The sequence below is a fragment of the Pholcus phalangioides genome, unplaced genomic scaffold, assembly GCF_987345545.1.
Source record: "Pholcus phalangioides strain wild (caught in Gottingen) unplaced genomic scaffold, Ppha-v1.0 ptg000010l_1, whole genome shotgun sequence".
Taxonomy (NCBI): Eukaryota; Metazoa; Arthropoda; class Arachnida; order Araneae; family Pholcidae; genus Pholcus; species Pholcus phalangioides.
The window spans coordinates 8,902,205-8,929,665 of NW_028301603.1; the positions used below are offsets into that span (position 1 = coordinate 8,902,205).

General features: G+C 38.3%; 1 protein-coding gene and 1 non-coding gene across 2 annotated transcripts in view; one reads left to right on the plus strand and one right to left on the minus strand.

The window, feature by feature from the left end:
• Positions 1 to 15,751, minus strand: part of LOC149080850 (neurexin 1-like) — a 196,835-nt gene extending 181,084 nt beyond the window's left edge. Inside the window, exon 1 of the mRNA XM_089237516.1 lies at positions 15,277 to 15,751. The gene's annotated coding sequence lies outside the window, so the exon portion shown is untranslated. The remainder of the gene's footprint in view (positions 1 to 15,276) is intronic.
• Positions 15,752 to 20,979: 5,228 nt separating this feature from the next.
• Positions 20,980 to 21,054, plus strand: TRNAS-GGA (transfer RNA serine (anticodon GGA)). Its single transcript has one exon. It is a non-coding gene; the product is annotated as a tRNA-Ser (tRNA).
• The last annotated feature ends 6,407 nt before the right edge of the window (positions 21,055 to 27,461 follow it).

Genomic DNA, 27,461 nt, shown 5'->3' on the forward strand with positions numbered 1-27,461 from the left:
CCCGAATACAGTCTGGCTGTAGCCATGAAGGACCAACCAGTCCCGAACACAAAGTCTAGTGGAAGCCATAAAAATATAAATAATAAATATTATACTTTTTTCGAGCACAGTATCTGATTTCCATATGAATAAGTGGGGCATTTGTCCCCAAATTTGAACAGTACATATTGAACTAATTACATATTGACCAACCAAAGATTCCCCCTCTCCAGTCGCAAGGGACCCGTATATGATTCCCATTTTACCCAGGAAACCCTTATGTCATAGTCGGGCCCTAAATCAATCCATCCTAAATACAGGGTGGTAAAAAATAAACTGACCTGACACTACTCACACGTATGTAGTGCCCATTCTGGTGAAGATATCTGGATGAAACTTGGTACGTAGAATATATGGATCATGAGGGAAAGAAAGGTTCGATAAAAAAAAAGTTCGATTTTTAACCACCAGGTGAAAATGTGGCGATTTTTTTCATCGCAGTAAACTTTTTCCTCTTGGTCTAAATAATGTACATGCCAAGTTTCAATGAAGTGCGTCCCCCACGACGGTTGCTACATGAGTGGGAGTAATGTCAGTATAATTATGCTCAGTAGTGTCCGTTTACTTATGCTGACACTACTCAGACCAATGTAACGCCAGTTGTGGTGGACGTATTGCATTGAAACTTGATACATACGTTATTTAGACCGGGGGGAGGGGGAAGATAACTGCAATAAAATAGCGCCACTTTTCCACCTGGTGGTCAAAAATCGAACTACTTTTTATTTAATTTATATGGACCAGACTTGATACATATAAGATATTATCTTATATGTACCAAGTTTCATCAAAATATCTCCTTCAGAATGGCACTACATACGTCTGAGAAATGTCAGTTTATTTTTAACCACCCTGTACAAAGGCTGAGGAAGAGGACTATGAAAAATAAAAATATGAACAGCCTATCCTGATTACAAAAAACAGCTTCAGAAATAAAATCAAACAATATTCGAAATTTATGTTTGCTCCGAATACAAAGCTTGTCCTGAATACAAAAAAGAGATAGCAGTAGCTATAAAATAATATTCAAAATTTTTGTTCGCTCCGAATACGAAGTCTGGCTACTGCCCTGAACGATCAACCTGTCCTGAATACAAAAGCTCGTGGTATTCATAAAAAATAAAATAAAAGAAGTGTGATTCCACTTCGAAATACCGTCCAACCAGAGTCCCGAAAGATCAGACTATCCCGAATACAGAAGCTGGCAGCCATTGTAAAACGATACTAAAAATTTCTGCTTACTCCGAATACATAAGACATAGCGGTAGCCATAAAAGAATACATCAGTCGGCTACGAATGCTGTGTAAGGCTGACTTCAGCCGTAAATAAGTAAAAAAATAAATCAAATTTCCAATCTGCTCTGAATACAATATTTACTAACCAATTATAATGCAACCAACTACTTCCAAAGAATTCACGATTCATAATATGACACTGTTACGAATACTAAGTTTCAGCTTCGAAGGCTCAATGAATCTGCTGGAGACCAGAAAAATATAGTCCAAACTGTGATTCTGAGCATCAACCACTTTACGATCAAGGACGTAATATTGCGCGCCTAAGGAATAAACTCAAACAAGCACTCTCTCTCTCTCTCTCTCTCTCTGTTTCCTTTCCTCTTTCCTCAACATCGTGAGGCTTTGTTGTAACTGTAACCCTATACCAAGTTGTTCTTTTCATCTTCTTTTTATTTCTATTCAATTATTAATGACTTTTTCCCCCACATATGATGTATCCTTCTACTATATACATATATAAGAACAAAAGAAAACATGTTAGGTGAGGGTGCAAAGAGAAAGCTATTCCGTACCTTATATCTTATCTGCTTATCTATTATATTGTTTTCATTTTATTAGTTTTTTCCCCACCCTAGCTTCTATTTCTCCCCCCCCCCCTTTTCCTTTCTGTAGTACGCGGTTAGGTTAGGGCAAGGTTACCACATTTTTCGCCCATTCGTCAGAAAGCTGTCATCAAAATTTCTAGCCAATACCTTGTAAGCGAAGGTGTTAAACTCGCCTATTCGTTACATTTCAGTGACGGAACAAGTCAAACAGAAATAAATATTCAATCGAAAAACGTTCTTGTTAAAAGTATTCGATCCATTCAGAAAAAGATAACCATTATCACTGTCGATCTTCAATCCCTCCTCTCCATCACCCCACGTGTGTCCATATGAGGGTTCTTCAACTTTTCACACACGGCGGGCCACATTGAAACTTCCCACGAAGCTCGCGGGCCACCAGCTCACGTAATTCAGTGCCGTCTCAATGCAAGGGGGCTAATCGGGTCTAATCTGCTAAAGTTCAGTTCGAAGAATAAAGAGCCCCGTGGGGACAAGTGCGTACCATCCCGTGATCCTAAACATAAACGCAGCGATTCATCATATGCAGGTGCCAAAATGATAATAATACGAGTCAATCAGACGTAAATATTCATTTAAAAAACGTTCCATGTGAAGTACCCGATTGCACACTCTATTTAATAGAAAGTATCATTATATATCTATCTCATCATTGTTTTTTTTCCCCTCGCTTAATCGTCCGCAGAGCTTCGCTTATTTACGCAGGGGGGGGGGGGGGGGCCTAGTCATTAACGTGTTGTCAGGAGAACAGGTGTTGTATTCAAATAACAAGTCCTTCGTTTAAAGAAGCTTTTACAGATTATAAGAAACAAAAACAAAGGAAAAAGTGGCCATATATCGATTGGGATCGTGTGAAGGGTGGGAAGAATAGCAGTTCTTGCCAGGGGCGTACGCAAGATCGACCTTTGTGGGGGGGACACACACGAAAGTTTAGGGGGGGGCACAAGTAATTTCTTCGAGAGAGATTTTGAGCATCCAATCTCCAAAAAGCATTTAAATCGATAGAAATTGGTTTAAGTAGCTTGTAAAGGTATTTTCTTTCAATATACAGTAGTTCACTTTTATAACAAAAATATTCAAAAATAACAATTAATTTAATTTTGGATCGTCTTAAATGAAAGAAGCACGGGCACCATCCCTTGCTGCTCTCGGCATAAGCTTCTGGTTTCTCGCATATATATGTACCACTATAACGTGTACCCACTTACCACCCACAAACGAAACTAACCGTTAAAGATTTCTTGTCATTTTCTTTTGCATAGTTTCTGTACAGGAAAATATCATTAAGTCCAACTAGTATATATATATTCAGTGACTGCAAATTTAGGAAAAAATATTCAATGTATAAGCTGGCTCTGACCAGGGCCGTCTTACGAGCATCATGGGCCTCGGGCAATGTGGTTTTTCCTGAGGCCCTACCTGGTAAATTATAGGGGATTTCAACCGGATCTCATTTGTGTGAGGCCCTTCTTCTCTTAAGGCCCGGGTGGGCCTATGCGTTAAGATGACACTGCCTCTGACTACTTAGTTTCAGATTAAAGAATAAGAGTCTTCTGAAGAAAAGTATCGAAACTGCAACCATAAACTCGCTAATTCTTCCTATTAAGGTGACAAAAGGAAAGAAAAATACTAGCCAATGAGACAAAAATATCAATACAGTAAAACCTGTCTTCAACGGAATCGCAAGGGATCGAGATTTTATTTTTCCGTCGAACACAGGTTTCCGCTTAATAGAGATTTAATTGACATAATGTGTGAAATTCTGTAACGATCTCGAAAAATTTAAGTAGAATGAAAAAAAATTAATAAGTAAATTATTAAGTAAATAATTTAAAAATAGATACAATAAATAATTAACCTGTAATTAATTACCAAGTTCTGTAAAACGTTTTGGCAACATCTGTGTGACCTTCGCTGTTTTTCTTCTAAAATAACGACATTTACGTCCTTTTTGATTTCCTCAAAAATTTTCAATTACGGGTGTCACTAACTGTCGTCACTCAGGAAATATAATGTGACGCGAAGTATCTGATTGTACACTCCATCTTTATATATAAAACTAATTTACTGTGTGTGTGTTCTCTATACAAATCTACAATTTTAGATAGATCGTCACCAAATGGGATCCGACTTGAACGACAGGCTACTTTAAAATTTCGTCAGAGCAGGGCAAATGACTCAAATGGGCAAAAAACTGTCGGGCAACAATGATTTTTGGACCTCAACAATCGCTTTCGGAACGTTTACTTTGGTTACCGTGGTTCCCTAGCAATGCGTTTCAGACGTGTTTTATGCCTTTATAATGGTTTGCCACATTTTCAAACCTCCCAGTAATGAGAACTTTTGAATAGACGTCAGAATCGTAATCAGCATCACTTTGAGGGTCAGGCGAAAGATGATCCTCATAGAAATCAGTGTTAAAATTGCCGATTTTACTGTAGGAATGCGGGAATTTAGTGGGGTTTCCCGCCAATAATTAATCAATAATTTTAAAAATTGCATAGAATTCTCGATTTTTGAAATATTGAGTTTGCTTAGAGATATACGAAGCCCAGGAAATTAAATATGAAGTAATTAGCCGGACCTACGTTTGAGAGTTGAATATTCATGCAATAACATTGTGATATCAACTTTTTATTTACATCTTCTCAAGCTCGAAAATAAAAATGTGTTTTTATTGTCTTTTAATATTCAACGGCATAAATTCATATAGTAGTTTAAGATGTTTTAAAATTAATTATGGGCCCCGTAAAGTACATCGAAAAAATTCCACAGCTTTAACTAAGCAGTTTTGGAAGAAGAAATAGGCAGATGGATAACTTGAAGTTCAAGGGGGGGGGGGGGGGGAGAAATCGAAATACTTAGCGCCCCCTTTAAAAAAGGGGAAAAAACTCATTTCTACGTTTCTTTAAGTCTAGATTTGATTACTTCATGAGTCGCGCAGGAAGTCCTCATATTGGTTAACTTATACACGGTTTGTGCGTTCCTTAAAGAAAGAGGGAGATATCACGTGATCTAAAAATCCTCATTGAAGAAAACCCGGACAGAGTGCCGGGTATTTTAGCTAGTTTAATATAAAACTAACTATCCCCATCGTCATCGCTGTTATCATGATTTCCCTCGCTTATCGTCCATAGGGCATTGTTTATTTGCCATCAAGCCGGAGTCGTTAACTTTTTATATTGCGTACCAAACACAAATGAGACAAGGAAACTAACTGTTAACGATTTCATTCTTTGCCAATTTCTTTTGCACAGTTTTTGTAGAAGAAAATATTGATGGCATCGCATCAATAAGGGAGGTACAGAGATAATGAAGCCTAAATACAGCCATTACAAATTTCAATTTGCTGAAAAAAATTTCCAATGTGCGAGCCGGCTGTGACTGCTGTTTCATCGTGAAGTTTCTTCAATCTCCGAAGAACCTTGTGGCCAACCTACGGCCCAAAACATAAACATACTGATTCAACATTCAGATGACACAGAACGAAAAAATACTCTCCAATCAGATAAATATCCACATTTAAAAAAGTATCCAATCGAACCTCCATTTAATAAAAAGTATCATCCCCGTCAGCTGTTTCCTCGTGGGTCTTTCTTTTCTCGCTTATCGTCCGCAGGACTTTGTTTATTTTCTAAAGTGTCCGAGTCATTAAGGTGTTATCACGAGAGCAAGTGTTGTATACAAATAACAAGTTCTTTGTTTAAAGAATCTTTCACTTTTTAAAAAAATCTGCGTGAGAATCTCGCGCGATATAGAAGTGAAACTTCTAGGTTTGAAATGACTAGATTCACTGCAATTAAATTTGATTTTAATTATTGAAAATTGAATTTAGAAATTTCTAAACTCAGTTTTAAATAAGATTACTCTTGTTTTCGCCCCTTATTCTTCTTAAACTCCCCCTAAACTTGATCAACACGTGATGTAATTGACCCTTTAAACCCCCCCCCCCCGACACATCATCCGCCCCGTAGAATTCTAACGAGTTTGGCGTCATATAGAATCATTAGAATCATAATTGAACCCGCTGTAAGAAATTTTTAGAGGCCAGAAACTTTTTAGTGGCAGATTTTTTTCACTAAAAAATTTCTGGCGATAATCGGGATTGGCTCTAAATCGGGGAGAGGGGAGTCGGGAGCTTCTTATCGGCTCTGTAATTTTTATATGATAATAAACGTCCACAAAAGAATGTTATACACAAAAAAAAGTGAAATTTTCGATTACACAAGCACCAAAATAATAGTTTAATAAACAAATATCAAATGGCATGGCTTTATTCGATTCTGTTGTCATTGTTTATATAGAATGGTTTTGCAAATTCACAGAACCTTGAGGAGAGCAAACGTAATCATTAAAGCGATTTCTCACTGTCTTTCTTACGCATGCTACAACAGCTTTTCTATCAATTGAAATGGATTCATCATTGTACGTAGTTTTCCTAAAAACAGTCAATTACACAGTGGTACAAGTCTAGTATAGGAGTGAAGAGTATAAGAAAAAAAGTGAATCACTCAGGATATATTGTCTGCGTTTTGTCAGCGCAGCCAATTAGGGGCTGGCACTGTGACGTCACAAAACTTGCTTTCGCTTGCTAGGTACACTCCCGAGAGAGGTAGAGGTCCATAACTGCTAATCCCCCCCCCCCCCCAGCTTTATTTGCTTACACGGCCGAATGTCTATACACAATAAGTTATTCTACGGAACGGGTTTTGAGGAAAAAGAAAGCGTTTCTCACAATTTATTGAGATGATTTTTTTTTTTCTCTCTCTCACCGAGTTCACCGACTTTCACTCTTATGTCCCTTTTACTGTTAAGTCGCTATAGAAGTTTCATTTCGAAAACAAAAACAAAGGAAAAAGTGGCCGCTGATCAAGATCGTGTGAAGTTGGGGAAAGGCCATCACCACCACGTGTGTATTATATAGGCACAAGAAAATTAACCATTGAAGATTTCTCTTTGCTTGTTTTTTCTTTTTTTTTTATTCCCTTTTATGCAGTTTCTGTAGAGGAAAATACTGAAGGCATATTATATATACATACATCGGAAAAGTGAGAGTCGAGTCAAATCCGTTTGAAATTCCAATTGCTGTGAATCCAAGGAATCCAATATATCAGCTGGCTCTGCCTGCTTAGTTTCAGGTGGAAGAATCAGAGTCTTCTGGAAACAAGTATCTTTTTCTAACCGACCACCCTATAAACACACCCTCGCCTATCCATCAAATTCAGATGACGAAGGGAAAAATAAATACTAGCTAATGAGACATAAATATTCATTTGAAAAAGTATCCGATCGAACACTCCATTTAATAGAAAAATAATCATCACCCACCATCATCATCATCTCGCTCTCATCTTTGGTTTTTCTCGCTTATCGTCGCAGGACTTTGTTCATTTGACAAGGCGACCGAGTCGTTAACTTTCTATCAGGAGAGCAGGTGCTGTATAACAAGTCGTTTGTTCACAGATTGAAGAACAGAAACAAAGGAAAAAGATACCATTGATAAAAATCGTGTGAAGGGTTGGAAGACCATTGTCTCACACACGTATTTATTACGACCACGTGTGTCTATATCTCGCGTAAAAAAGTTGAAGATTTCTCTTCCTGCCATTTTCGTTTGCATAGTTTCTGCGCAAAAAAAATATTGATGACATCAACGAAAATAGGGATGAACATATCATATAGTCTAACTGGAGCCATTCCAAATTTCAATGTGCTCAGAGTTGGAAAAAATACCTAATGTATGAGCCTGCTTTGACTGCTGTTTAATCTCGAAGAATCAAAGTGCCTTGTAGATACAAGTAATCTTCCTACCCGTGACCCTGAACAAGAACTCAACTACAAAACTGAATGACCAAGAAAAAAAACACGGTCCAGAGACATAGATATTCGCTCTTATGTAGTAGTATCCTATCGCATACACCATCGAAAGTACCATCATCATTATTACCTATATTTCTCCATCCGTTTTTTTTTTTCTCACTTATCCGCAGGATGCTTATTTACCAAGGCGACTGAGTCGTTTACTTGATATCAGAAGAGCAGGTGCTGTATACAAATAACAGGTCCTTTGTTTAAAAAAGCTTTTACAGATTAAAAAGAGCAGAAACAAAAGAAAACAAATGGCCATTGATCAGGATCGTGGGATGGATGGAAAAACCATACCATCGTCTCTTACCGGAACCATCGCCAAACACGTGTGTCCAAATACCACACACAAACGAGACAAGGAATCTTTTATATTTAGATCTCTGCTTTTTCACAGTTTCTGTACAGAGAAATATTGATGCCATCACATTGAAAAGAGAGATATACAGAGATCACGAAGTCTAACAGCAGCCATTCGAAATTTCAATTCGCTGCGGAATCGAAAATTCCCAATATAGGAGCTTTCTCTGAATGCTACGATTCTTCTTGAAGGATAGAGAATATGGAGACAAGTACGTACCATACCGTGATTCTAAACATAAAACTCAGCAATTCATCAAATGCACAGAAGACGAAAAAAAAATAATACGAGACAACCAGATGTAAATATTCATTCAAAAAAAACGTTCCATGTGAGGTACCCGATTCGCACACTCCATTTAATGGAAAGTATCCACCACCACCACCCCCATCATCTATCTCATCATGGCTTTGTTTCCTCCGCTTATCGTCCTCAGGGCTTTGTTTATTTGCCAAGGCGTCCGAGTCGTTAACTTGTTATCAGGAGGGCAGGTGCTGTATACAAATAACAAGTCTTTTGTTTAAAGAAGCTTTCACAGATTAAAAAAAAAAGGTGGCCATTGATCGTGCGAATGGTGGAAAGACCACCGTCTCGCACACACACACGTACCATCGCCACCACGTGTGTGTGTCTATATTACCGCACACAAACGAGACAAGGAAACTAACCGGTGGAAGATTTTACTTTTTTGCCATTTTCTTTATTTTTATTTCCTTTTTACACAGTCTCTGTACAGGAAAATATTGATGGCATCACACACACATCGGAAAGAGGGAGAGTAAGTTGCTGCTGCTGCTGTTAGTGGTAGTGTGTGTGTGTGCGTGGTATTAGAGGAAAGAGAGGAAACAATATCGATTTTTGCTATTTCCCCAGGTGCAGAGACAGAGAGAGAGAGAGAAAAGGAACCTTGTGGTCGATGAACGGAAAACGAGGCCTTCCCTTGGCTGCTGCACTCTTCGAAATCCCAACGAAAAGCCTCGGGCCACCATCAACATCATCCCGATTCAGAAGGAAGAGGACTGACTCATTTTCCCATGGTCTATGGGAATGTGATACGTATATTCCGTGTAATTCCTGAATATTCGTGTTTCAGTTTCATTTCTGCGTCGATGTGCGAGGAGAGACATCGATACCCGGGGATGAATAGCCCGTACTTACGTAAGGATGCATTTCATCAACATATATTTACGGTGGGGGGGGGGGAACTTGCGAGCGCCAGCTGATTACGGAAATGCGATATATCGCCATGAGTCGGCGTCCGCTTTGGGTTTTTTTCGAGAATTTCTAGAGATGTATTTGATGAATTGTTTTGAAATTTCGGGAGCGTGAACCTTACGCTTGCACCCGTGTTTTGCGGTGGAAATTTAGTCACGAGTGCATTTAGAATTTTCATCGTATCAAGATTCCAATTTGTGAAAAATCTTTTAAAACATACTTTTTCAACAAGTAGCTTAAATTACTGCTCACTGTATCACCGACTTTCCTGAATTTCCGTGACATATAACTGAAACTTTCATATATGTTGCCCCAGGGCCGTCTAAAGAGCATCATAGCCCCCCCCCCGGGGCAAGTGGTTTATCTGAGGCCCTACCTGCAAATTCTCGAAAATTTCAACCGGTTCTAATTTTTGTGAACCCCCCCCCCCCCCCCCTCCGGGCGGTTCCCGGATTGTCCCATGTGTTAAGACTGCACGATGTTGCTCTATACACAGGCTGTCACGAATCGTTTGCACAGCGGATATCTCTGCATCCGTTTACTTTATCTACTGGCTCTCTTTGAAGTACCACTTTCTTTTTAACCCCGTATTTTCCTTTACATACTTCATTGGGCGTAGGTTTTCGAAGTATAAAGGCCGCATAACTACTTTACGATCACCAGATAACAGCGTAAGTGTGTGATACAACTATGTTTTTAAGTATAATCAAAGGTAGAGAGTTTATATGAATAAAAATTCACTTTCACGGTCACCATTGTGAGCAATTTCTGTTGCAACTTCACAGAGGCGTAATTCTAAAGAAATAGTTGAAGTATGTGATGAATGCAAAATATTTTCCCCTATTGACCCAAATTTTGGTTTATGTCTGCACTTTTGTAAAAACACGTATGTTCAAATACCAAGCGTATTTGTGTAACTGGTACTTATACGTATCATCAGTATATGGTGAGGAGCAGAGATTGTACGCAACCAAATTGTGGTTTGCAATTACATTATAATTTGGACGTGCGGTTTTTTGTTCTCATTTTCAGAACCAATAAATGAAATCTCGATACAAGGATACTCTGTGGAATAAGCGAAAATCATAAATAAATCTTTGCATGGATTATCGTTGTATCGGGAGGCAGACCATCATCATAGTGCGACATCAGATTTATACTGTTCTTGATACATTTTCCAAATCCAAGTTGTTAGTACCACGACCGTTGATATTTATTTGCCATCAAAAGAGAATTGTAATCAATAGATTAATTAATAACATTCAGTTAGATCAGTGATTCCCAACGTGGGCATTAACGCCCCCAACGGCATTAACGCCCTGGGGGCGTTAATGCCGTTGATCCTAGAGGCACATTTCCAGTTAGAAACAGTTTCCAAATAACGTGTAGTGCTCAGATATGTCATTTATGTTTCAAGGGGTTGTATATTTATTAAAATTTAAAAAAAAATTAACTTTTTATACAGTGTCCGTGTACCCCAAAACCCAATTGCTGTTGCCCTTTCTCTCTTCATACCAACAAAAAAAAATTCAATGTTTCTAAGTGCAACATTCACTGAAATATGCGATTTCGAAAAACGGAGGGGAAAAAATGAGCTCTAAATACGGAAAAACCCGTTTTATCCGTATTTAATGGCTTTTTTCCCCTAAATTTCCGCCGTTTTTCGAATTGGAATATTCCAGTGAATTTTCAAGTGAATTCACGGAATTTTCTTTTTTGTTGGCATCAGGACAGACAGGGCAACAATTTTCTAATTCGAAGTTGGAGGACCGAAGCGTATAAAAATATAGATTCCTTAATTTTGTTTCATGCTATATTTCACTCTCAATACTACGTACTTCACCAAACACCAACTCTGGCCATATCGCTATTTACTGCCATTAGTGAGATGGGTTGGAAGTGAAGGCGCTGTCTATCGGTGGTCACCTCGAGTTCGTTAGGGAGAATATCTTATCAATATCCTCCCTTGGGTTCGAACCCGGGACCCTGACAACAACCTTCACGATGGTAGACGAGCATCTTACCACCATGCCACTCGGGCACCGACTCTCTCAATACTGGCACAGGGTAATTTTTGAACGATTTTTGAGCATTTTTTTAAACAAACCACACTTCTACGACGGACGGCTGATGAGATGAAGGCCGCATTGGCCTTCATCCTGGCATTTACCTGTCATTGGCCTGACATTTACAGGACACCCGGTATAGTGTACATGCAATAGAATATTTTCTTTAAGCCCAGTTGTACGAGAGACAATGTTTCGAAATTGCAATAGTTGTTGTGCGACCTTGTTTTCGCGTCAGAGTAATTGCGCGTGTTATTCAAAAAATATATACTCTATGCGTGTTATTAATTTCCCTTGAATGTGCGAATTGATTTTGATATGGTATGGTCACGAGAGTCTTTTCTGAAACACCCCGTAACTAATACCGTGAGGACACTGGACATACTTGTAACTATCATCCCGTATCTCACGGACTTGTGCCCAGAGATTATCGATGATGGCTCGGGGGGACATTTCTGAGATTTGCGAAACATTCTTTTCACAGATGGGGAAACTCGGGACATTGAAAAGTTTTTCAACTAACCAGGATACATGGATTTACGTCGAAATACCGAGAGGCTGCTAAGAAAGTCCCTACGACAGAGGTCCAACGTATGGCCCCGTTGGCTACATGTGACCTCCGAAGCTTTTTGACGAAAAAAAGACATGTTGTTGCAAATATGTTTATAGAAATGCTGAAAAAAAAACCGCAATGAAACAAAATTTCGAAATTTTTTTAGTTTTGAAGAAGAAAAAAATTCGGAACTATATATATATATATATATATATATAGTGAAAGAAATAATTTCAGAAATAATGAGAAATAATTTCAGAATTAATGAGAAATAATTTCAGAATTAATGAGATATAATTTCAGAAATAATGAGAAATAATTTCAGAAATAATGAGAAATAATTTCAGAATTAATGAGAAATAATTTCAGAATTAATAAAAAATAATTTCAAAATAATGAGAAATAATTTCAGAAATAATGAGAAATAACTTCAGAACTGATGTAAAACATTATTCCGCAATTAATGAAAATTCATATTTAATGAAAAATATTTTCAGCAATATTGAAGTAATTTCTCAGAATTATTGAGAATTCCTATTTAATTACTGTATAGTCCCGGAAAAAATAAAATTCCCCAATTTTACAGGGCCTCTGTTTGACACGGAGCCCTGGGTCCCGTTGGGCCCTCCCGTTAAGACGTCACTAGATGAATCTAGATGTCGCAGTAGTACTTGGCCCTCGGACTTAAAGGAATATTCCAGTTTGGTCCAGGATTTCCGAAAGGTTGAAGACACTTTCCCGAAGATCATGAGATGGCCATCTTCCTGCCCCAATCATAGTTTTTTCGGGTGCGTCCTACAACAGCATAACAATGTTTAATTTCTGTGAGAAAATTTTGAGAAGAAAAACAAACCATTCAGGTTTCCGAAAGCATTGCGCTGGAATCCATCGCGAAAAACATTTCAGCAGTAACAAACGATCTAGCTTTCAACTGAATTCACTACCAGCTCACAAAACCAAATAACACGTAGAAATGGTTTCTGGTCACTAGTGTTTGACTTCGTCTTTACCGACGAACCAGAGCTTTCTAGCCCATAGATTTCCGAAGAGTGTTCCGCGGAATCCTAGGGTTCCGTGAATGCTTCTGTGGGGAAGGGGAGAGGGTTCCATGGAATCAAACGTCACGGAACCCTCAGAAATCCCAGAACCCGGAGAGGTTTCACAGAAAAGAATTTTCTAGTTATTGATACTCGTAAGGGGCTGTTCTTTAGTGGAAATTCTGAAAATGAAATGCGCAAATTAGAAGGTAGGAAACATCCTTTTGCCTAGGTCTCATAATGGATGAATCTCATAATGGAAACACCAAGGCCATCCAAGGCCACCAAGGCCTATTTTTTCTATATATTCTCGATAGGATTACAGTGTTACATCGCTTCTAGGTTGTGGATAAGATCAACGAATGCGCGTGTGCTATATTTTTTTCGTGGTTGGAAGGCCCTGCACAAAGAGACTATCAGAAGAAGATTTCGACCTTACAAAACCAATTGTCACAATGTTGGCATATTTATATACACGTCATATAAATTATATGGCGAATGTGTTCCAAAATATATGGAAGGGTCAGTGTGACTCCCTTCCGTCTTTCCAGGTGTATCCTTTCTTATCTCCGTTGCTAAGGAAAATAATGAAAAAAGCTTTGGTGCACGCTAAGAACATGATAATTTGGGAAAAGTCGAGAAATTTCAAAGCTTTTGGTTCATTCTTACCTGTGATGTGGGAGCAGAAAGAGCGCACAGGGTCACACAGACCCCAGTCCGTCTTTCTAGTGTTAAAGAAGTATTCAGAATTAGTTTAGGTTCGGTTCTGTTGGACAGTTTTATAACCATCGAGGGTTCAGGGGAACCATTTTATAATCATTAAGGGTTCCGCGAAAGCTTTTACGTTGCAAACCTCTGTTCTAGCCGTTCTGATACGAGCTAGCAAACTACACTTTAGCAAGCAATAAACTTCAAACAATATTTTAGCCAAAGAAGTTGTAAATTCTCAACAATATATCAGCCAAAGTTGGTAAATTCTAAACAATATTTCAGCCAAAGAAGTTGGTAAAACTCCAAACATTACTCTGGCCAACTGTAAACTTCAGTGATTCAGGCAACAGCAATTTCTAAACAACTCTGGCGAAGATTAAAATTCAAACAATTTTTTGACCACAGTAAACTCAAAACAATACTTTGGCCACAGTAAACTCGAAACAATGCTTGGCCACAGTGGACTCGAAGCAATACTCTGCCAACAGCAAACTTCAAACAATGATTTAACCAATATCTGTTTTTGAACAACACTTTGGCCCTATGTGATAAACTTTAAATAATACCCTATTCTACAGTTAAAATCTAAACAATACTCTGGACAACAGTGAGTTTCAAACGATGCTCTGGCCAACAGTAAACTTCAAGCAATGTTTTGACGAACAACAAACTCCAAAAAATAAAAAACAATAGCTCAGTCAACAGTAGTTTCTAAACAATACTTCAACCAACAGTAAACTTCAACCATTACCCAAGCGAAAATAATACTTTGTCCGACACTAAACTCAAAACATTACTCTAGCCAACAGTAAACTTCAAACAATACTCTGCTCATCAGTAAACTTCAAACAATACTCTGCTCATCAGTAAACACCAAACAATAGTCTGCCTAACAGTTAACACCAAAAAATAGTCTGCTCAACAGTAAACTCCAAACAGAGTTTCTGCCCAACAGAGTTTAAACTTCAAAAATACTCTAGCCGACACTAAACTCAAAACAATACTCTAGCCAACAGTATAAACTCCAAACAATATTCTGCCCAACAGTAAACTTCAAACAATACTTTGACCAACAACAAACTCCAGACAAAAAGAGAAAACCACTCTTTACAAACAATATATTCCGAAAAATGGCATTAACCAACAGTGTTTTTTTCCAAACAATACTTTGAACATTTCGAACTATTTCCTAAAATCAATAAAAATTAACTAAAACGAAAAGAAATAACAGAAGACAACACAACTAATCAAAATCATATCGGAAACAAACCCAACACTATTTCATCCTAAATAATACAATCACAACAATGTATATAGTCGTAAAAAACTATTCACGCAAGATATTAAAAAATTAGATACATCACACAAATCATAACACTTAGCGTCTAAAGAGGAAAAGGAACGACACCTTCGAGGGACAACAGACGAAATCCGACGAATTCCACAACAATGGAAAACGAAACCTCATTTGAACTAATTTAAAGTCCAATAATAGGGGGATCCTTCAAGGGTGTCTTTCCTCTCCCTTAATACAAAGGTTATATGTCATAGAGATCGTTTCTCTTACCTGCGATCAGTGCACAACACTAAGGAAAAACAAACAAAACCAATTCCGATTGTTGAAAATCCTTGCTTTCCGAGCACTCTTGCTATATATATATTCAAGGAGACATTGAAGAAAGAAGCACCACGGGAGCTCTCTTGGCTCTTTTCACGTAAAAACAAAAAAAGAAGGAAAAGAACAGCAAGTCACTAGCACTCACACAACACACAAAACGGCGTCCCGTTTTTCTCCACGATTTCGCCAATAGCCACTAGAAATTTTGAATAGATTTTAAGTATTGTTGCCGCTATTATTGTTAATTAGCTGGGAAACTTCCGAATCCGGTAGGTCGCAGGTTCGGTTCCCCGTTTCTCAATTTCTCTATCTCTCCCCGTTGGGGGGAACACTTCTCATCAAAGTGAGTAGTTGAGGGAGGAGTGAAGTGAAGTGGGGGGTCCACGAAAAATATTTCAGGGAGGAGGCACGGATAATAATGTATAAGAAGAAGTAAGGGTAAAAAAACTAAAAAAAGCAAAGAAAGAAAGTCAGCGCCACCCTTTGGAAGGGTTATCTCAAGAGTTCCCTGATGTCGCCAAATGGCTGAGTTTAGCGTACTTTTCACTCTGCGTAAGTGTTGAGTGTAGAAAGGAGAGCGATCGCCAAGAAATGAGGCCAGGGGATTGTGTAAAGTGAGACTATATGGGAGGAGAGTGCGCTATGCTGATCGATATTCGAGCGGTGGGAGCGACATCTAGCGGGGGATCACTGAAACTTAGATTTTTCTAGAGAGGGAGTGGTTATATGGGATGACCATACGTCCTGTATTTCCAGGGACATTTCTGCAATTTCATGTAATTTTGGTGTGCGATCTTTTCTTTATAAAAACAACGAACTTGAATTTTTATTCTTTATGGAAATCAAGGATTAATTATTATTATTAATCTTAAGTTGGGAAGATAATCAAGAAATTATCTTCCCAACCCAAAAATTATATTATGGTCATTACAACTATAAATAAGAATATTCATCGCACATATTAGTCGCATTTACGCATTTTATTTCGTATGAATTCTACTCACACTGCTATTTACAGTAATCTCCTTCGCCCAAAGGGGATTTTTCAGTACTTTTTAGCAATAGTTGGCAACTTCGCTTACTTTTGGCGTTGTTTTCGGCGATAATTGGTGATGGCCTGTATTTTCCCAGTATTTTGAGTCCTAATGCCCGTATTTTTCCTTGAGTAAATATGGTCAGCCGAAAGATATCAATAGTTTAATTTCGCACGATCAGGCTGACCATACTTCATCGAGAAAAGAGCGGGTAAAAAAAATTGCCAAAAGAAGAATAATTACCGATTAAAACTGAAACAGACGCTTCATTCCCCGTTCTTCCATTACTGTTCACTACACTGACCACGTTTCCTCGAGAAAATGCTAATGTCAAGCAAAGTTGCCCAATATTGCACCGAAAAATCACTAATGGCAAGAAATGAAACATAATTTGCAAGTTGCAGTGGATTAAAATGAATTCTACAAAATAAAACATTTGATCATAATAAATACGTAAGATGAACGTTATTTATAGCAAGGAAATGGGCATTCTCTGGAAATTACGCCGAGGTGAACTCGGAAAGAAATGTCGTTTGATCTCCACCGGGATTCGAACGATGGTCACTTTCCAAACCTGGCAAGTGCGCTCGCTATCATTACACCACCACCAGAGACACGACCCTGCTTTTCTTATTTCGCGCAGTGTGGCGTGAGGCGCGGAACTAGAGACATTAGTAGCCTCCCTTAAGTTAACGGCAAATCCTCCCAATTCGGTCTATATAGTGAAATGGCTCTTTCTCAGCCCAATACATCATTCTTATCTCTAGTTGTAATGATCGTAATATAATTTGTGAATTTAAAAGCAATTTCAATCGTTGATTTCAATAACGAATAAAAATTAAAGTAGGCTTCGCTGAAAATATGTGAAAAAACGGGACATTTTTTACAAAAAAACTTGGATTTACCAAAATTACGTGAAAATACGGGAATGTTGCAGTAGAAAAGGGACTTATGGTCATCCTTGCCTTCACAAATGTTTTACGAGGCATTTTCCATATTTTTTGACATTATAACTTGTTTTTTAAACTGTCCCGTTTTTTCAACAAAACTCATTTGAATTTAAAATCTCTACTAAACTCATTGTTAGCGATGATTTTCATAAATTATAAATAGCATTACGAAAAATTATGACTAGTAATATTGATATTCACCTCACATATTTGTGATTTCCAAACTTCGTGAAACACATTATGACTAACTCTGATTTCTAGTAGTCCCTTACATCCTACATATTGGAAATTTTAGAGAAATTCCAGCCATTATTGGCGATTTTTTCGCTATTCGGCAACTATTTCACGATTTCCCACGTTATTTTAGAATTCGATTTTCACGTCCGACTCTTTTTTTTTTGTAATTGTCCCGATTTTTAACGAAGAGAAGAGTCCATTTCGATTTGCAATCCTTACTAAAATCACTGTCGAAGATGATTTGCATAAATTATATATTATATTAGGGGCCATGCAAGTATTACGTCAGTAAATGTTTAGCCATTTTTGATTCTCCCTTGTCAGAAAAATACTGCCCCCCCCCCCCGTCAGCAAAATTTCGTATTTCGTCAGCAGCTTAGAATATTTCATATCTTCAAAAAGGGTGGGTTGCTGACGTAAGCAACCTTCAAACCCTTTCCCCCCCCCGTCACCAAAAGTAAGCAACCTTCAAACCCTTTCCCCCCCCCGTCACCAAAAGTAAGCAACCTTCAAACCCTTTCCCCCCCCCCGTCACCAAAAGTAAGCAACCTTCAAACCCTTTCCCCCCCCCCGTCACCAAAAGTAAGCAAATTCCAAACCTCTTCTCCCCCCCCCCCCAGATGCTGACGTAATACTTGAATGACCCTTATGACAAATATGACCTTAAATATAGATATTTATCTCACATATTTGTCACGTCCAAACTTTTCCCGCGAAATATGTACATTTTGACTGTCTCTAATTTGTTGTAGCCCCTTATTTTCCTACCAATAGAAAATTTTAGATCAATACTACGGCAGTTTTTTTTTTCTTAGTCATTGTTAGCGATTTCGTCATTTATTCGCTAATATTTTTGCGATGCCCCGCGTGTTGGGACTTGATTTCCGTCGATGTCGCATTATGTGTATTTTGTTGAAGAAAAATACGGGAAGTAGGGATCCTATATACGCAAAATTTGGGACTTTGCCATTCTTTGCAGAGAAGTTGCCGAACGTGGGATGATTTCGGCTTAACTTGCAAAATTATTTCCGATGTATTGGAAGTAAAACATCTGCGAATCGCAGAATGAAATAAAAATTAAAGACACTTCATATATCTCAAGAGAAACATTGAACATAATGTGAGACAAATATTTATATTTACTGTAATATCATCGTAATGTGGTTTATAAGTGATGAGAACTATATTTTTCCACGATTTCAGCTAAAATTATAAATTTGAGAAAGTTTTTTTTTTTTGAAAAAAATGGAAGAGTGTTTAATGAGTTAAAACTGCGGTGTAATACAGAAACATCCAGTAAAATGCGGATCATATGGTCCCTCTATACACATTCCTGATGGATTGAATGAAGATAAAGTTCCATTTGGTTCGTGTTTGCGCATATTACTCAACATTAATTAAATTATTAAAATTGATAAGCCATATCTATTACCTTGTAAGTTGGCTCTTTCGCAGTATCATTTATCTTGCACAGAAACAACACTCACAGGCGTTTCTTTTCTTCGAATTACAGTAGAGCAGGGATGCACTGCCCATCCTTTTTTGAACGGAGTTGTATACATTTTACTATTCAATGTTAGCATCATCATTTTTGACAAATGAAGCACTTTCATCATTTCTAGCTCTTTGCAGAGCTTTTTATACATTGTTTACGCCTCTGCAAGTCCTAAAAACACAGGAGACAATTGAATGCTATTGGGTAGCATCAGAGTCACAAAACCTAGAGTAGGCCTATGCAAACTGGTGTTTCACCTATACTCAAAATGTGCACCATAATTTTGAAGGAGGAATGTTAGTTACTGTACAATGAATAGTTCAAGACCATGAATTATTAAATACAAAATTATATTTTCCCCCATCCAGACAGAAGTTTAATGACTACTCAAAGCATTGACATGAAATAAGTTTTTTTTTTACCCCTCAAACTAAGCATAAGAAAAATCAATTTAACAAATGGTCCATTTAAGCCCCTAAATAACCTAAACAAATAATACAATTTTTGCCTTGGCGGAATCATTAATTACAATCTACACTACATTTGTATTATTTCTCAATATTCTGATTATTCTCCTCATTAAAAAAAGTTACACGAATTTTGTTGACAGGATTTGGTAAAAAATAGTACAAAAAGTAAAAATTTAGGAAAAGTAGCACAGGTGCGGACTAAAATTACGGGAACGTCCCGTAAAATGCGAGTCATATGGCCACTCATTATACATTATTGATGGATTTAACGAAAGTTAAGGGTCCATTTGGTTCGCGTTTGTATGAATTACTCGACATTTTTTTAAATGAAATTATCGATATATGCGATAGCTATCAACAACCTGTAAGCTGGCTCCTGCGCAGTTTTGGTGATTTTACACTAAAACCACATTTACAGGCGTTTCTTTTCTTCGATTTAGACCAGTGGTTCTTGGATTGCGCTTGATGTGTGGAAACTTTGGCATCACCTATGATAAAGTACAGTTAAATTCAGTTATAATGACACCTCGGTTATAACATCGATAACTGGCAGTTTTGGCAGATTTCCAGAGAGAACAATGCTAATAAACTTTGCTTATATCGTCAATTAAAACGCAACGATTTCGGATATAACGACGCATTTTTTTTGTCGCCATTCCGAATTATTCACCATAATTAAGGGTCATAATTATGGATTATATGCAAATGCATATGCGCATATGAATTTGCATATTTTCGCCTTGTTTAGCATTAATGCATATAAATGCATAAAATCAAAGAATTTTCAGTATAGGCGCATATTTTTGAAGGTTTATTTAAGATCACACTCAATGTGATTTTTTTTAATTTTTCAAATAAATATTGTTCATAACATCGATTTTTTTTCCCGCAGGTGAAATTTAGTGAATTAATACATATTTATAAAGTATTTTACGAGTATTAGCCGTTTTATTGTAAGGCTATTTCGAGAGATACGTCAAACTGTTGATTTTGTTTTTTAGAAATAGTGTCGAAATTCTTTTGTTACTGGTATTTTCGTTATTGAGCAGCTACAACAAACTAAAAAAAGGAAAAAATGCCTGAATAAAAAAATATGTGGAAGTTATTTGCATATTCAGTATATATGTATGAGGAAATATTTTTCCGTAAATGAATACATATGCACGAAGAAATGGAGAAGATGCATTTTTTAAAAACACATCTCCTTTTCGAAGGTTTTCAGCAACTGGCTGTTGCGAAGATATATTTCGGAAAGAGAGAAAAATTCAACTGCCCCTGCGGGGAATCGAACCCACGTCCTTTCACTTTCCGGGTGAACGCCCTAGGCCACTAGACGTCATCCTTGTATAAGTCGCCATCTGGTGGCAACGTCTGCAGTTGTGAGCTTGGCCTGAGTCTGGTCCGGCCGTCCATGTACTGTCCCTTTCAGTGTACACGAGCTCCAAGGAAAGATTGAGAGATTCTGTGCCTCTGTAGTCTAGTGGTCTAGGGCGTTCACCCGGAAAGTGAAAGGACGTGGGTTCGATTCCCCCGCAGGGGCAGTTGAATTTTCTCTCTTTCCGAAATATATCTTCGCAACAGCCAGTTGTTAAAAACCTTCGTATGGTAGCGGAGAGTGACGTCTTCCTTGTACATCTCCTTTTGTTTTGATGGTAATTTTTTTAATGCATATTTTCTCTTTTTTTGTACATATTTCAGAACTTTTTGTAGATTTCTAGTGCATATTCTGGTGTGTTTAATGCATATTTTTGGATTTTCAGTGCCCATTTTGGTATTTTAAGTGCTCATTTTTGCATTTTAAGTGCTCATTTTTGCATTTTAAGTGCTCATTTTTGCATTTTAAGTGCATATTTTTGCATTTTAAGTGCTCATTTTTGCATTTTAAGTGCTCATTTTTGCATTTTAAGTGCATATTTTTGCATTTTAAGTGCTCATTTTTGCATTTTAAGTGCATATAATCCGGGCTCTAGTCATAATATATCAAGTATACATGATCAGGGTATGAAAAAATCATGATTTTTTTTTTATTCAAATCGGATATTTTTCATTTTAATGAACTGACCTCTTATTAATTGAAACAAATCTTCTAAATCATTAAGAATGCCTATTTTCCATATCATATAACTGCATTTTTCTCCTAATCGCTCAAATTTAACCGAGCATTAATGAATAAATAAACTACAAACGAACTACAAGCAAAAAATACGAACACCAAACATATATGTTCATGTAACATGAAAGGTCATTGAGCCCAAATTGACTTAATGGATTAACATTTTTGTTGTAGAGAGAAGTGCTTCTATTCATCAGTCCATCTCCCCCATTAAAGTGAATGCCTAGTAGCAACTCGATATCCCACACTTGGTGCAGGGTTTCTCGATTCACTCGATGTACAACCAAAGGGCCATTCAGCGCATCAACTAAAGAAAAATCATTCTATTGACAAGATTGTTTCTTGTACAATTGATGGATGCATTTATTATGATGCGTTTCCCACTTGCGTGACGTTGCTTAATAATTTACACATTTTTATTCTTCCATAGATTTGCGTTACTGCCCAAATCCCGAAGTGCGGCCAATTCACGAAATGGTCGACAGGTTATTCACGGATGACGCCTTCTCCCACCCCCCAGACGAAACAAAATACTTTTTTAATGAAAAAAACATTTAAAAAACTATAAATGCAGACATGCCAACCTTGAATTTCCCCACAAAAATCCTGCAATGTCCCGAAAAAATTCCAAAATGTCCTGCAAAAATCATGCAAGGATGCAATAACTTCCTGTGCATAATCCGCGGAGTAAAAGTCAAAATAAAGGAGAATTAAATGTAAAATATGGGTATATTTTTATAAGGTAACAGACTGTGCATGGATGCGACATATTTAGTAGAAGCAACATTTCCTCTGAAAATCAAATACTTTCCTCGAATTTCTCAAGATTTCATTAAGGGGGGGGGGAATAAAAACTTACGCGTGTAGATTACAGGACATTTTTTGTTCTCAAATTTACGAAATGCCAATGCACAATTTATTGAAGTAAACTGTTTTTTGCATGTTTGAAATATATTCATGGGTATAAAATATTTATTCTAAGAACTCTATTACATTAAATACGATGATAGGGTTATTTTGCCTTTCGTGTTCATTTTGACGCTCCCTCACAATCATATTTGAAAAGTATTACCATTGAAAATCTACACTTACACTTTAATAACTAACGCAAAAACAAAACTATATACACTGCTCAAAACAATTAGGGGAGCAAGCAAAAAAAGTGAAGAAAACCGTGCGAGACAGCCACGTATTGGCATACAATATACACGCGTATCAATGCGCAATATAGAAAAAAGACGTAAAAAAATTTGGAATTAAGCTTTAATTCTTTGAAAACATGGAAAAAACATGAAAAGATGATTTAGGGCAACAATTTGGTTACACGTAAACGATAAAAAAAAAGTACTGTTTAGACATGAGGCATGAGTTTTAATAGGGCGTGTGGTCTCCTCGAACAGCTAACACTGCTGCACACCTGTTTGCCATAGATGCGATGAGGTTATCGATCAGACTTTGGAGAATACTGTTCCACTCCTCAAGAAGTGCAATCTGCAAGACTCGGACAGTAACAGGCGGCCTTGGTCGCGCAGCAATGCGTCGTCCGAGCATGTCCCAAGCATGCTCGATTGGATTCAGGTCAGGAGAGCACGCTGGCCATTCCATACGCTGTATTGTTTCAGCTTCAAGCATGTTCTCCACCAGACGAGCTCTATGCGGTCGGGCATTATGATCCTGGAAAACAAAGGAATCTCCAATGGCTCCAGCGACACATGATGGGATGACATGAGGTCGCAGTATCTCGTCTGCATACCTTCGGGCCGTCAAAGTGTCATTCCGAATGATATGCAGGTCCGTACGTCCGCCTATGCTGATTCCACCCCATACCATCCAACCAGCTCGTCTGTATTGTGACCTTTCACGAACGAATGCGGGGTTATTTCGAGTGCCCCTGTCCCTCCATACCAGAACACGTCGGGTGTCACACTCCAGACTGAATCGGGACTCGTCTGTAAACAGCACTTGGCTCCAATCATGTTGTTCCCAATCTCGATGTTCAGCAGCCCATCTTCTTCGGGCCGCACGGTGGCGTGGGGTCAACGGAATGCAGACCATTGGCCTACGTGCATAGAGCCCTCCCTCATGAAGCCGATTACGTACTGTTTGGCTGGACACCCTTCGTCCTGTTGCCAAGAGCAACCGTCTTTGCAGCTGCGTAGCATTCTCTGTTCTGTTTCGACGGGCTGTTAACCGTATATACCGGTCATCGGTTGCTGTAGTGGCGCGTGGCCGACCTTGCCCTGGTCGACGTCTAACATTTCCTGTTTCTTGGAATCGATTCCACAGCCTTGCAACAACACTTCTGGCGACTCCAACAGCGTCCGCGACACTGCGTTGTGTTTGCCCGGATTCCAGTCTGCCTATAACACGCCACGCCATGGATTCCGGTAAATCACGTTGTTGAGACATCCTCAAGTCACCTTGTCTCAAAAAAAAATACTGCGCAATCGAATTTCACAGTTACGGCAGTAAAACAGACGTTTCTGCAACATCCCGATTTCTGCCCTTTTCCTGGTTTTTGACGTCATGAACTTTGAATTGCACATCAAGTTTTCTTCTTCCGTTTCCTGCTAGGCTTTAAATTATGGACGATTCATTTTATGTTACTTATCGGTATACATCTTTGCGTAATTTTGTTAAAACCATGTGCTCCCCTAATTGTTTTGAGCAGTGTACAGCTACTGAACGGGTCCATGCACAGTCCCGTTCAGCATTCATACATATGCTCTAAGGATTGAAAATGTCTCTCCTCTGTAGTTCAATGATTAGAACACTCGCCCGGACAGTGAGAGATTGGTGGTTCGATTCCCCACAGAGGAATGTGAATTTTCTTTCCGAACAACATCTCGATCTCCGCTTGGTTATCCAGGCTTTCGTACTTCGTATGAAAAGCGAAGAGTGACATCGTTTCTCTCTATATATGCAAGCTATTTATAAATGGGAATAAATTGTATGCAATGCATTTGTTGTGAAAGATCTATCCCTCCTAAAAAAAATCATTGTGCTTGTTGGTTAGATTTGAGTATCAATAGATTTTCCAATGTTTCTTTTGCCAATGGTTGGTCTAAAAACTGAGTGTGTCTTTGTTACATAATTAAAAATTCTCTCACATTGGGCATTGCTGTGAGAAATTGTTAAGATGAGCAGCATCAAGCTGGACACTCTCTTATGTATTTTTAACGCACCATCTTTGAGTTCGCCTATCAATTTCCATTTGAATGTCAGCTCGTTCTTTTTTGAGAATTTCATCTGGAAATGCTGTAGATGGCAAAATTCAGACTGGATAATATCATAGGCCTCATCTTCATGTGAAATTTCAATTTCTCTCAAGATAACTGATGAATATTTTTTCGTAAGAAAAAACCTGCTTTAGAAAATGAAGATTTCTCTGCTAAATCGACGTCGGCCACTTCAGCATTAACGAACACTTCATGATCAATAGGGACCTTTTGAGTCATGCAATTGCAAGTAGCAAAGTCAAATTTTCTCACATAAGAAATAAAACTTCACCTTTACTTTTTGTGAATCTTTCAAAAGCGAAACCATTTTTTCTGAAGGACCTACCGATCATTATATCTGCATGAGATTTTTGGTTTTCAACTGAATCATATTTGATACTCTTAGTTGAAGATACACTTTTCACGGCAGACGGCAAACAAATTTTGACAAAGTATATCTTCCAAGAGATGCAGGAGAATTGATTAATAAGCCACAAGGCCAGAATTGATCTGGCCTTGTGGCTTATTCGATTGTAACAGAAATTTGTTTTATCGAAAGATGGCAAAATAAATGTCGAAAATGAATAGATTGCTCTGTGTTACATCATTTGACAAAAACATGCAAATTCTTTCCTCCCGTGACAGTACAGAGGACATTTTACATATTCTGGGACTCTTTTGATTTCTTTTCAGACAATAGGTTTTTAGCAACATTTCTAATAGTTTTTCACTTGTTCTTTTCTTACAGCAATTCGCTATATTCCCACTGATTTTTGGGATGGTAGAATGTTTAGAGGATATCTGCCTTATTCTGTTTTAGTTCTTCCTTGAAATATTGATAGTAATTCTTCCCATTGCTCCAACAACCTTGCCAAACATTTGTTTGAGGAGAGCCATCTTGTTGTTACATGTTTAAGTATTTTCCTAGTTGCTTTTCTACACAAGTTTTGAAACTTCTCTTTTCGCTTGGGGCTACTTTAAAAATAATAAAAAATATCTATAAGACATACTTCTACGTTTCCTGGAAGACATTCGGCTCCCTTTTCGGCAGCCAAATGAATGAGATCACACGGGCAACCTATAACAGTTAAATGGTCAATATTATTTTTTAAAAATGCTGAAACACCTTTATAATTTGCCCACCATAACAGGTGCATTGTCCACACTTAAGGCAATACAATTTCCTGACGTACACGGGGGAGGGGGGGGGGCTATTTCGAGGCTATTTGAAGGCCATGAACTCAAAATTTATCTTTAATACATTCATTGCGACCCACCCTCTAAGCCATATAATGATAGATCGCATAAAGGCCCTTGGCCCGCGGACTAAATATAGCGCTGGGGGTTATCTGATGAAGCCCTCCCTCCTCTAACGTAATTTTGTAAAAATGAACTAAGCTGCACATTTACCGATTGCTTAAGTGTCCCCGTGGTACAATTCCAGAGCATTTAAGCGGCCCGTGGCACATTTTCAGATCACTGAAGTGACCCGCGACACAGTTCCAGAACACTTAAGCGATCCGTGGAACATTTAGAGATCCCATGAGTGACATGTGGCACAGTTTTAGAGCACCCAAGTGGCCCCCCAGTGTGGTTCTACATGTTCTACATCACTCAAATTACAGACGACACATTCCCAGATTACTTAAGTGATCCGCGGAATAATTACGAATCACTTGGGTGATGCGTGACACATTTCTTGATCACTTGGATCCGCGAAACATTTAGAGCCACTAAAGTGGCTTTAGGCCACTTATCAATGGGGGGGGGGGGGGAGTTACTTCAAGTGCCCACAAACTATCGAAAGGTTTTTCTCGTTTTTGGAGCACCGAGTAATGTCATTAAGAATATTTCATATTTTCATAAAGGGTGGTTGATCACGTAAGCATTATCCAAACCCCTCCTCCCTTCATAGGCGGAAATTGACTTGGAAGTCTGGGGGGGGGGGCACGATGATGATGTCAATTCATATATACATTAGATCAGTCGACTCCACCTATGACGCTGGGGGGGGGGGGGCAATGCCCCCCACGCCCCTCCCCCGTATCTCCGCCCATGTGTGTGCTACAGAAAAATCAACTCTACAAATGCAGGGGTAGGGGACCGTTCAAGTATTACGTCATCTCCGATGGGGGGGGGGGTTCCGATTTTCTGACTTTTGATGATGGGGGGGAGGGGGAATTTGGATAATGCTTACGTCATCAACCACCCTTTATGAAAATATGAGTTGGATTCAGAGGGGCAGAGCTGATGACGAAATTCTGCTGACAAGGTGGGGGGAGGGGGTCAAAAATGGCTAAAAATTTGCTTACGTAATACTTGAACAGCCCCTAGGAAGTGACGAAGTCCATTTTGGAGCAGCAAAATATTGGATTCGGAGCAATTTTTTGGAGCAAATATATATTGGAGCAGCGAAATTAACTTACAAGAATATTTTCGTTAACCCCCCCCCCCCCCTCCTTTTCAAAAAAAAAACAACTGCACTGTCTTTTGTTATCTTTTCATCAGCTTGTTTTTTGTTGTTTCAGGCTTTTGACATCTTGTTTGAAAGAGCGGCTGTCACAAAATTTTTCACACCAGTCTATTCAAGATCATTTTGGCTGACTGAGGGCACTAT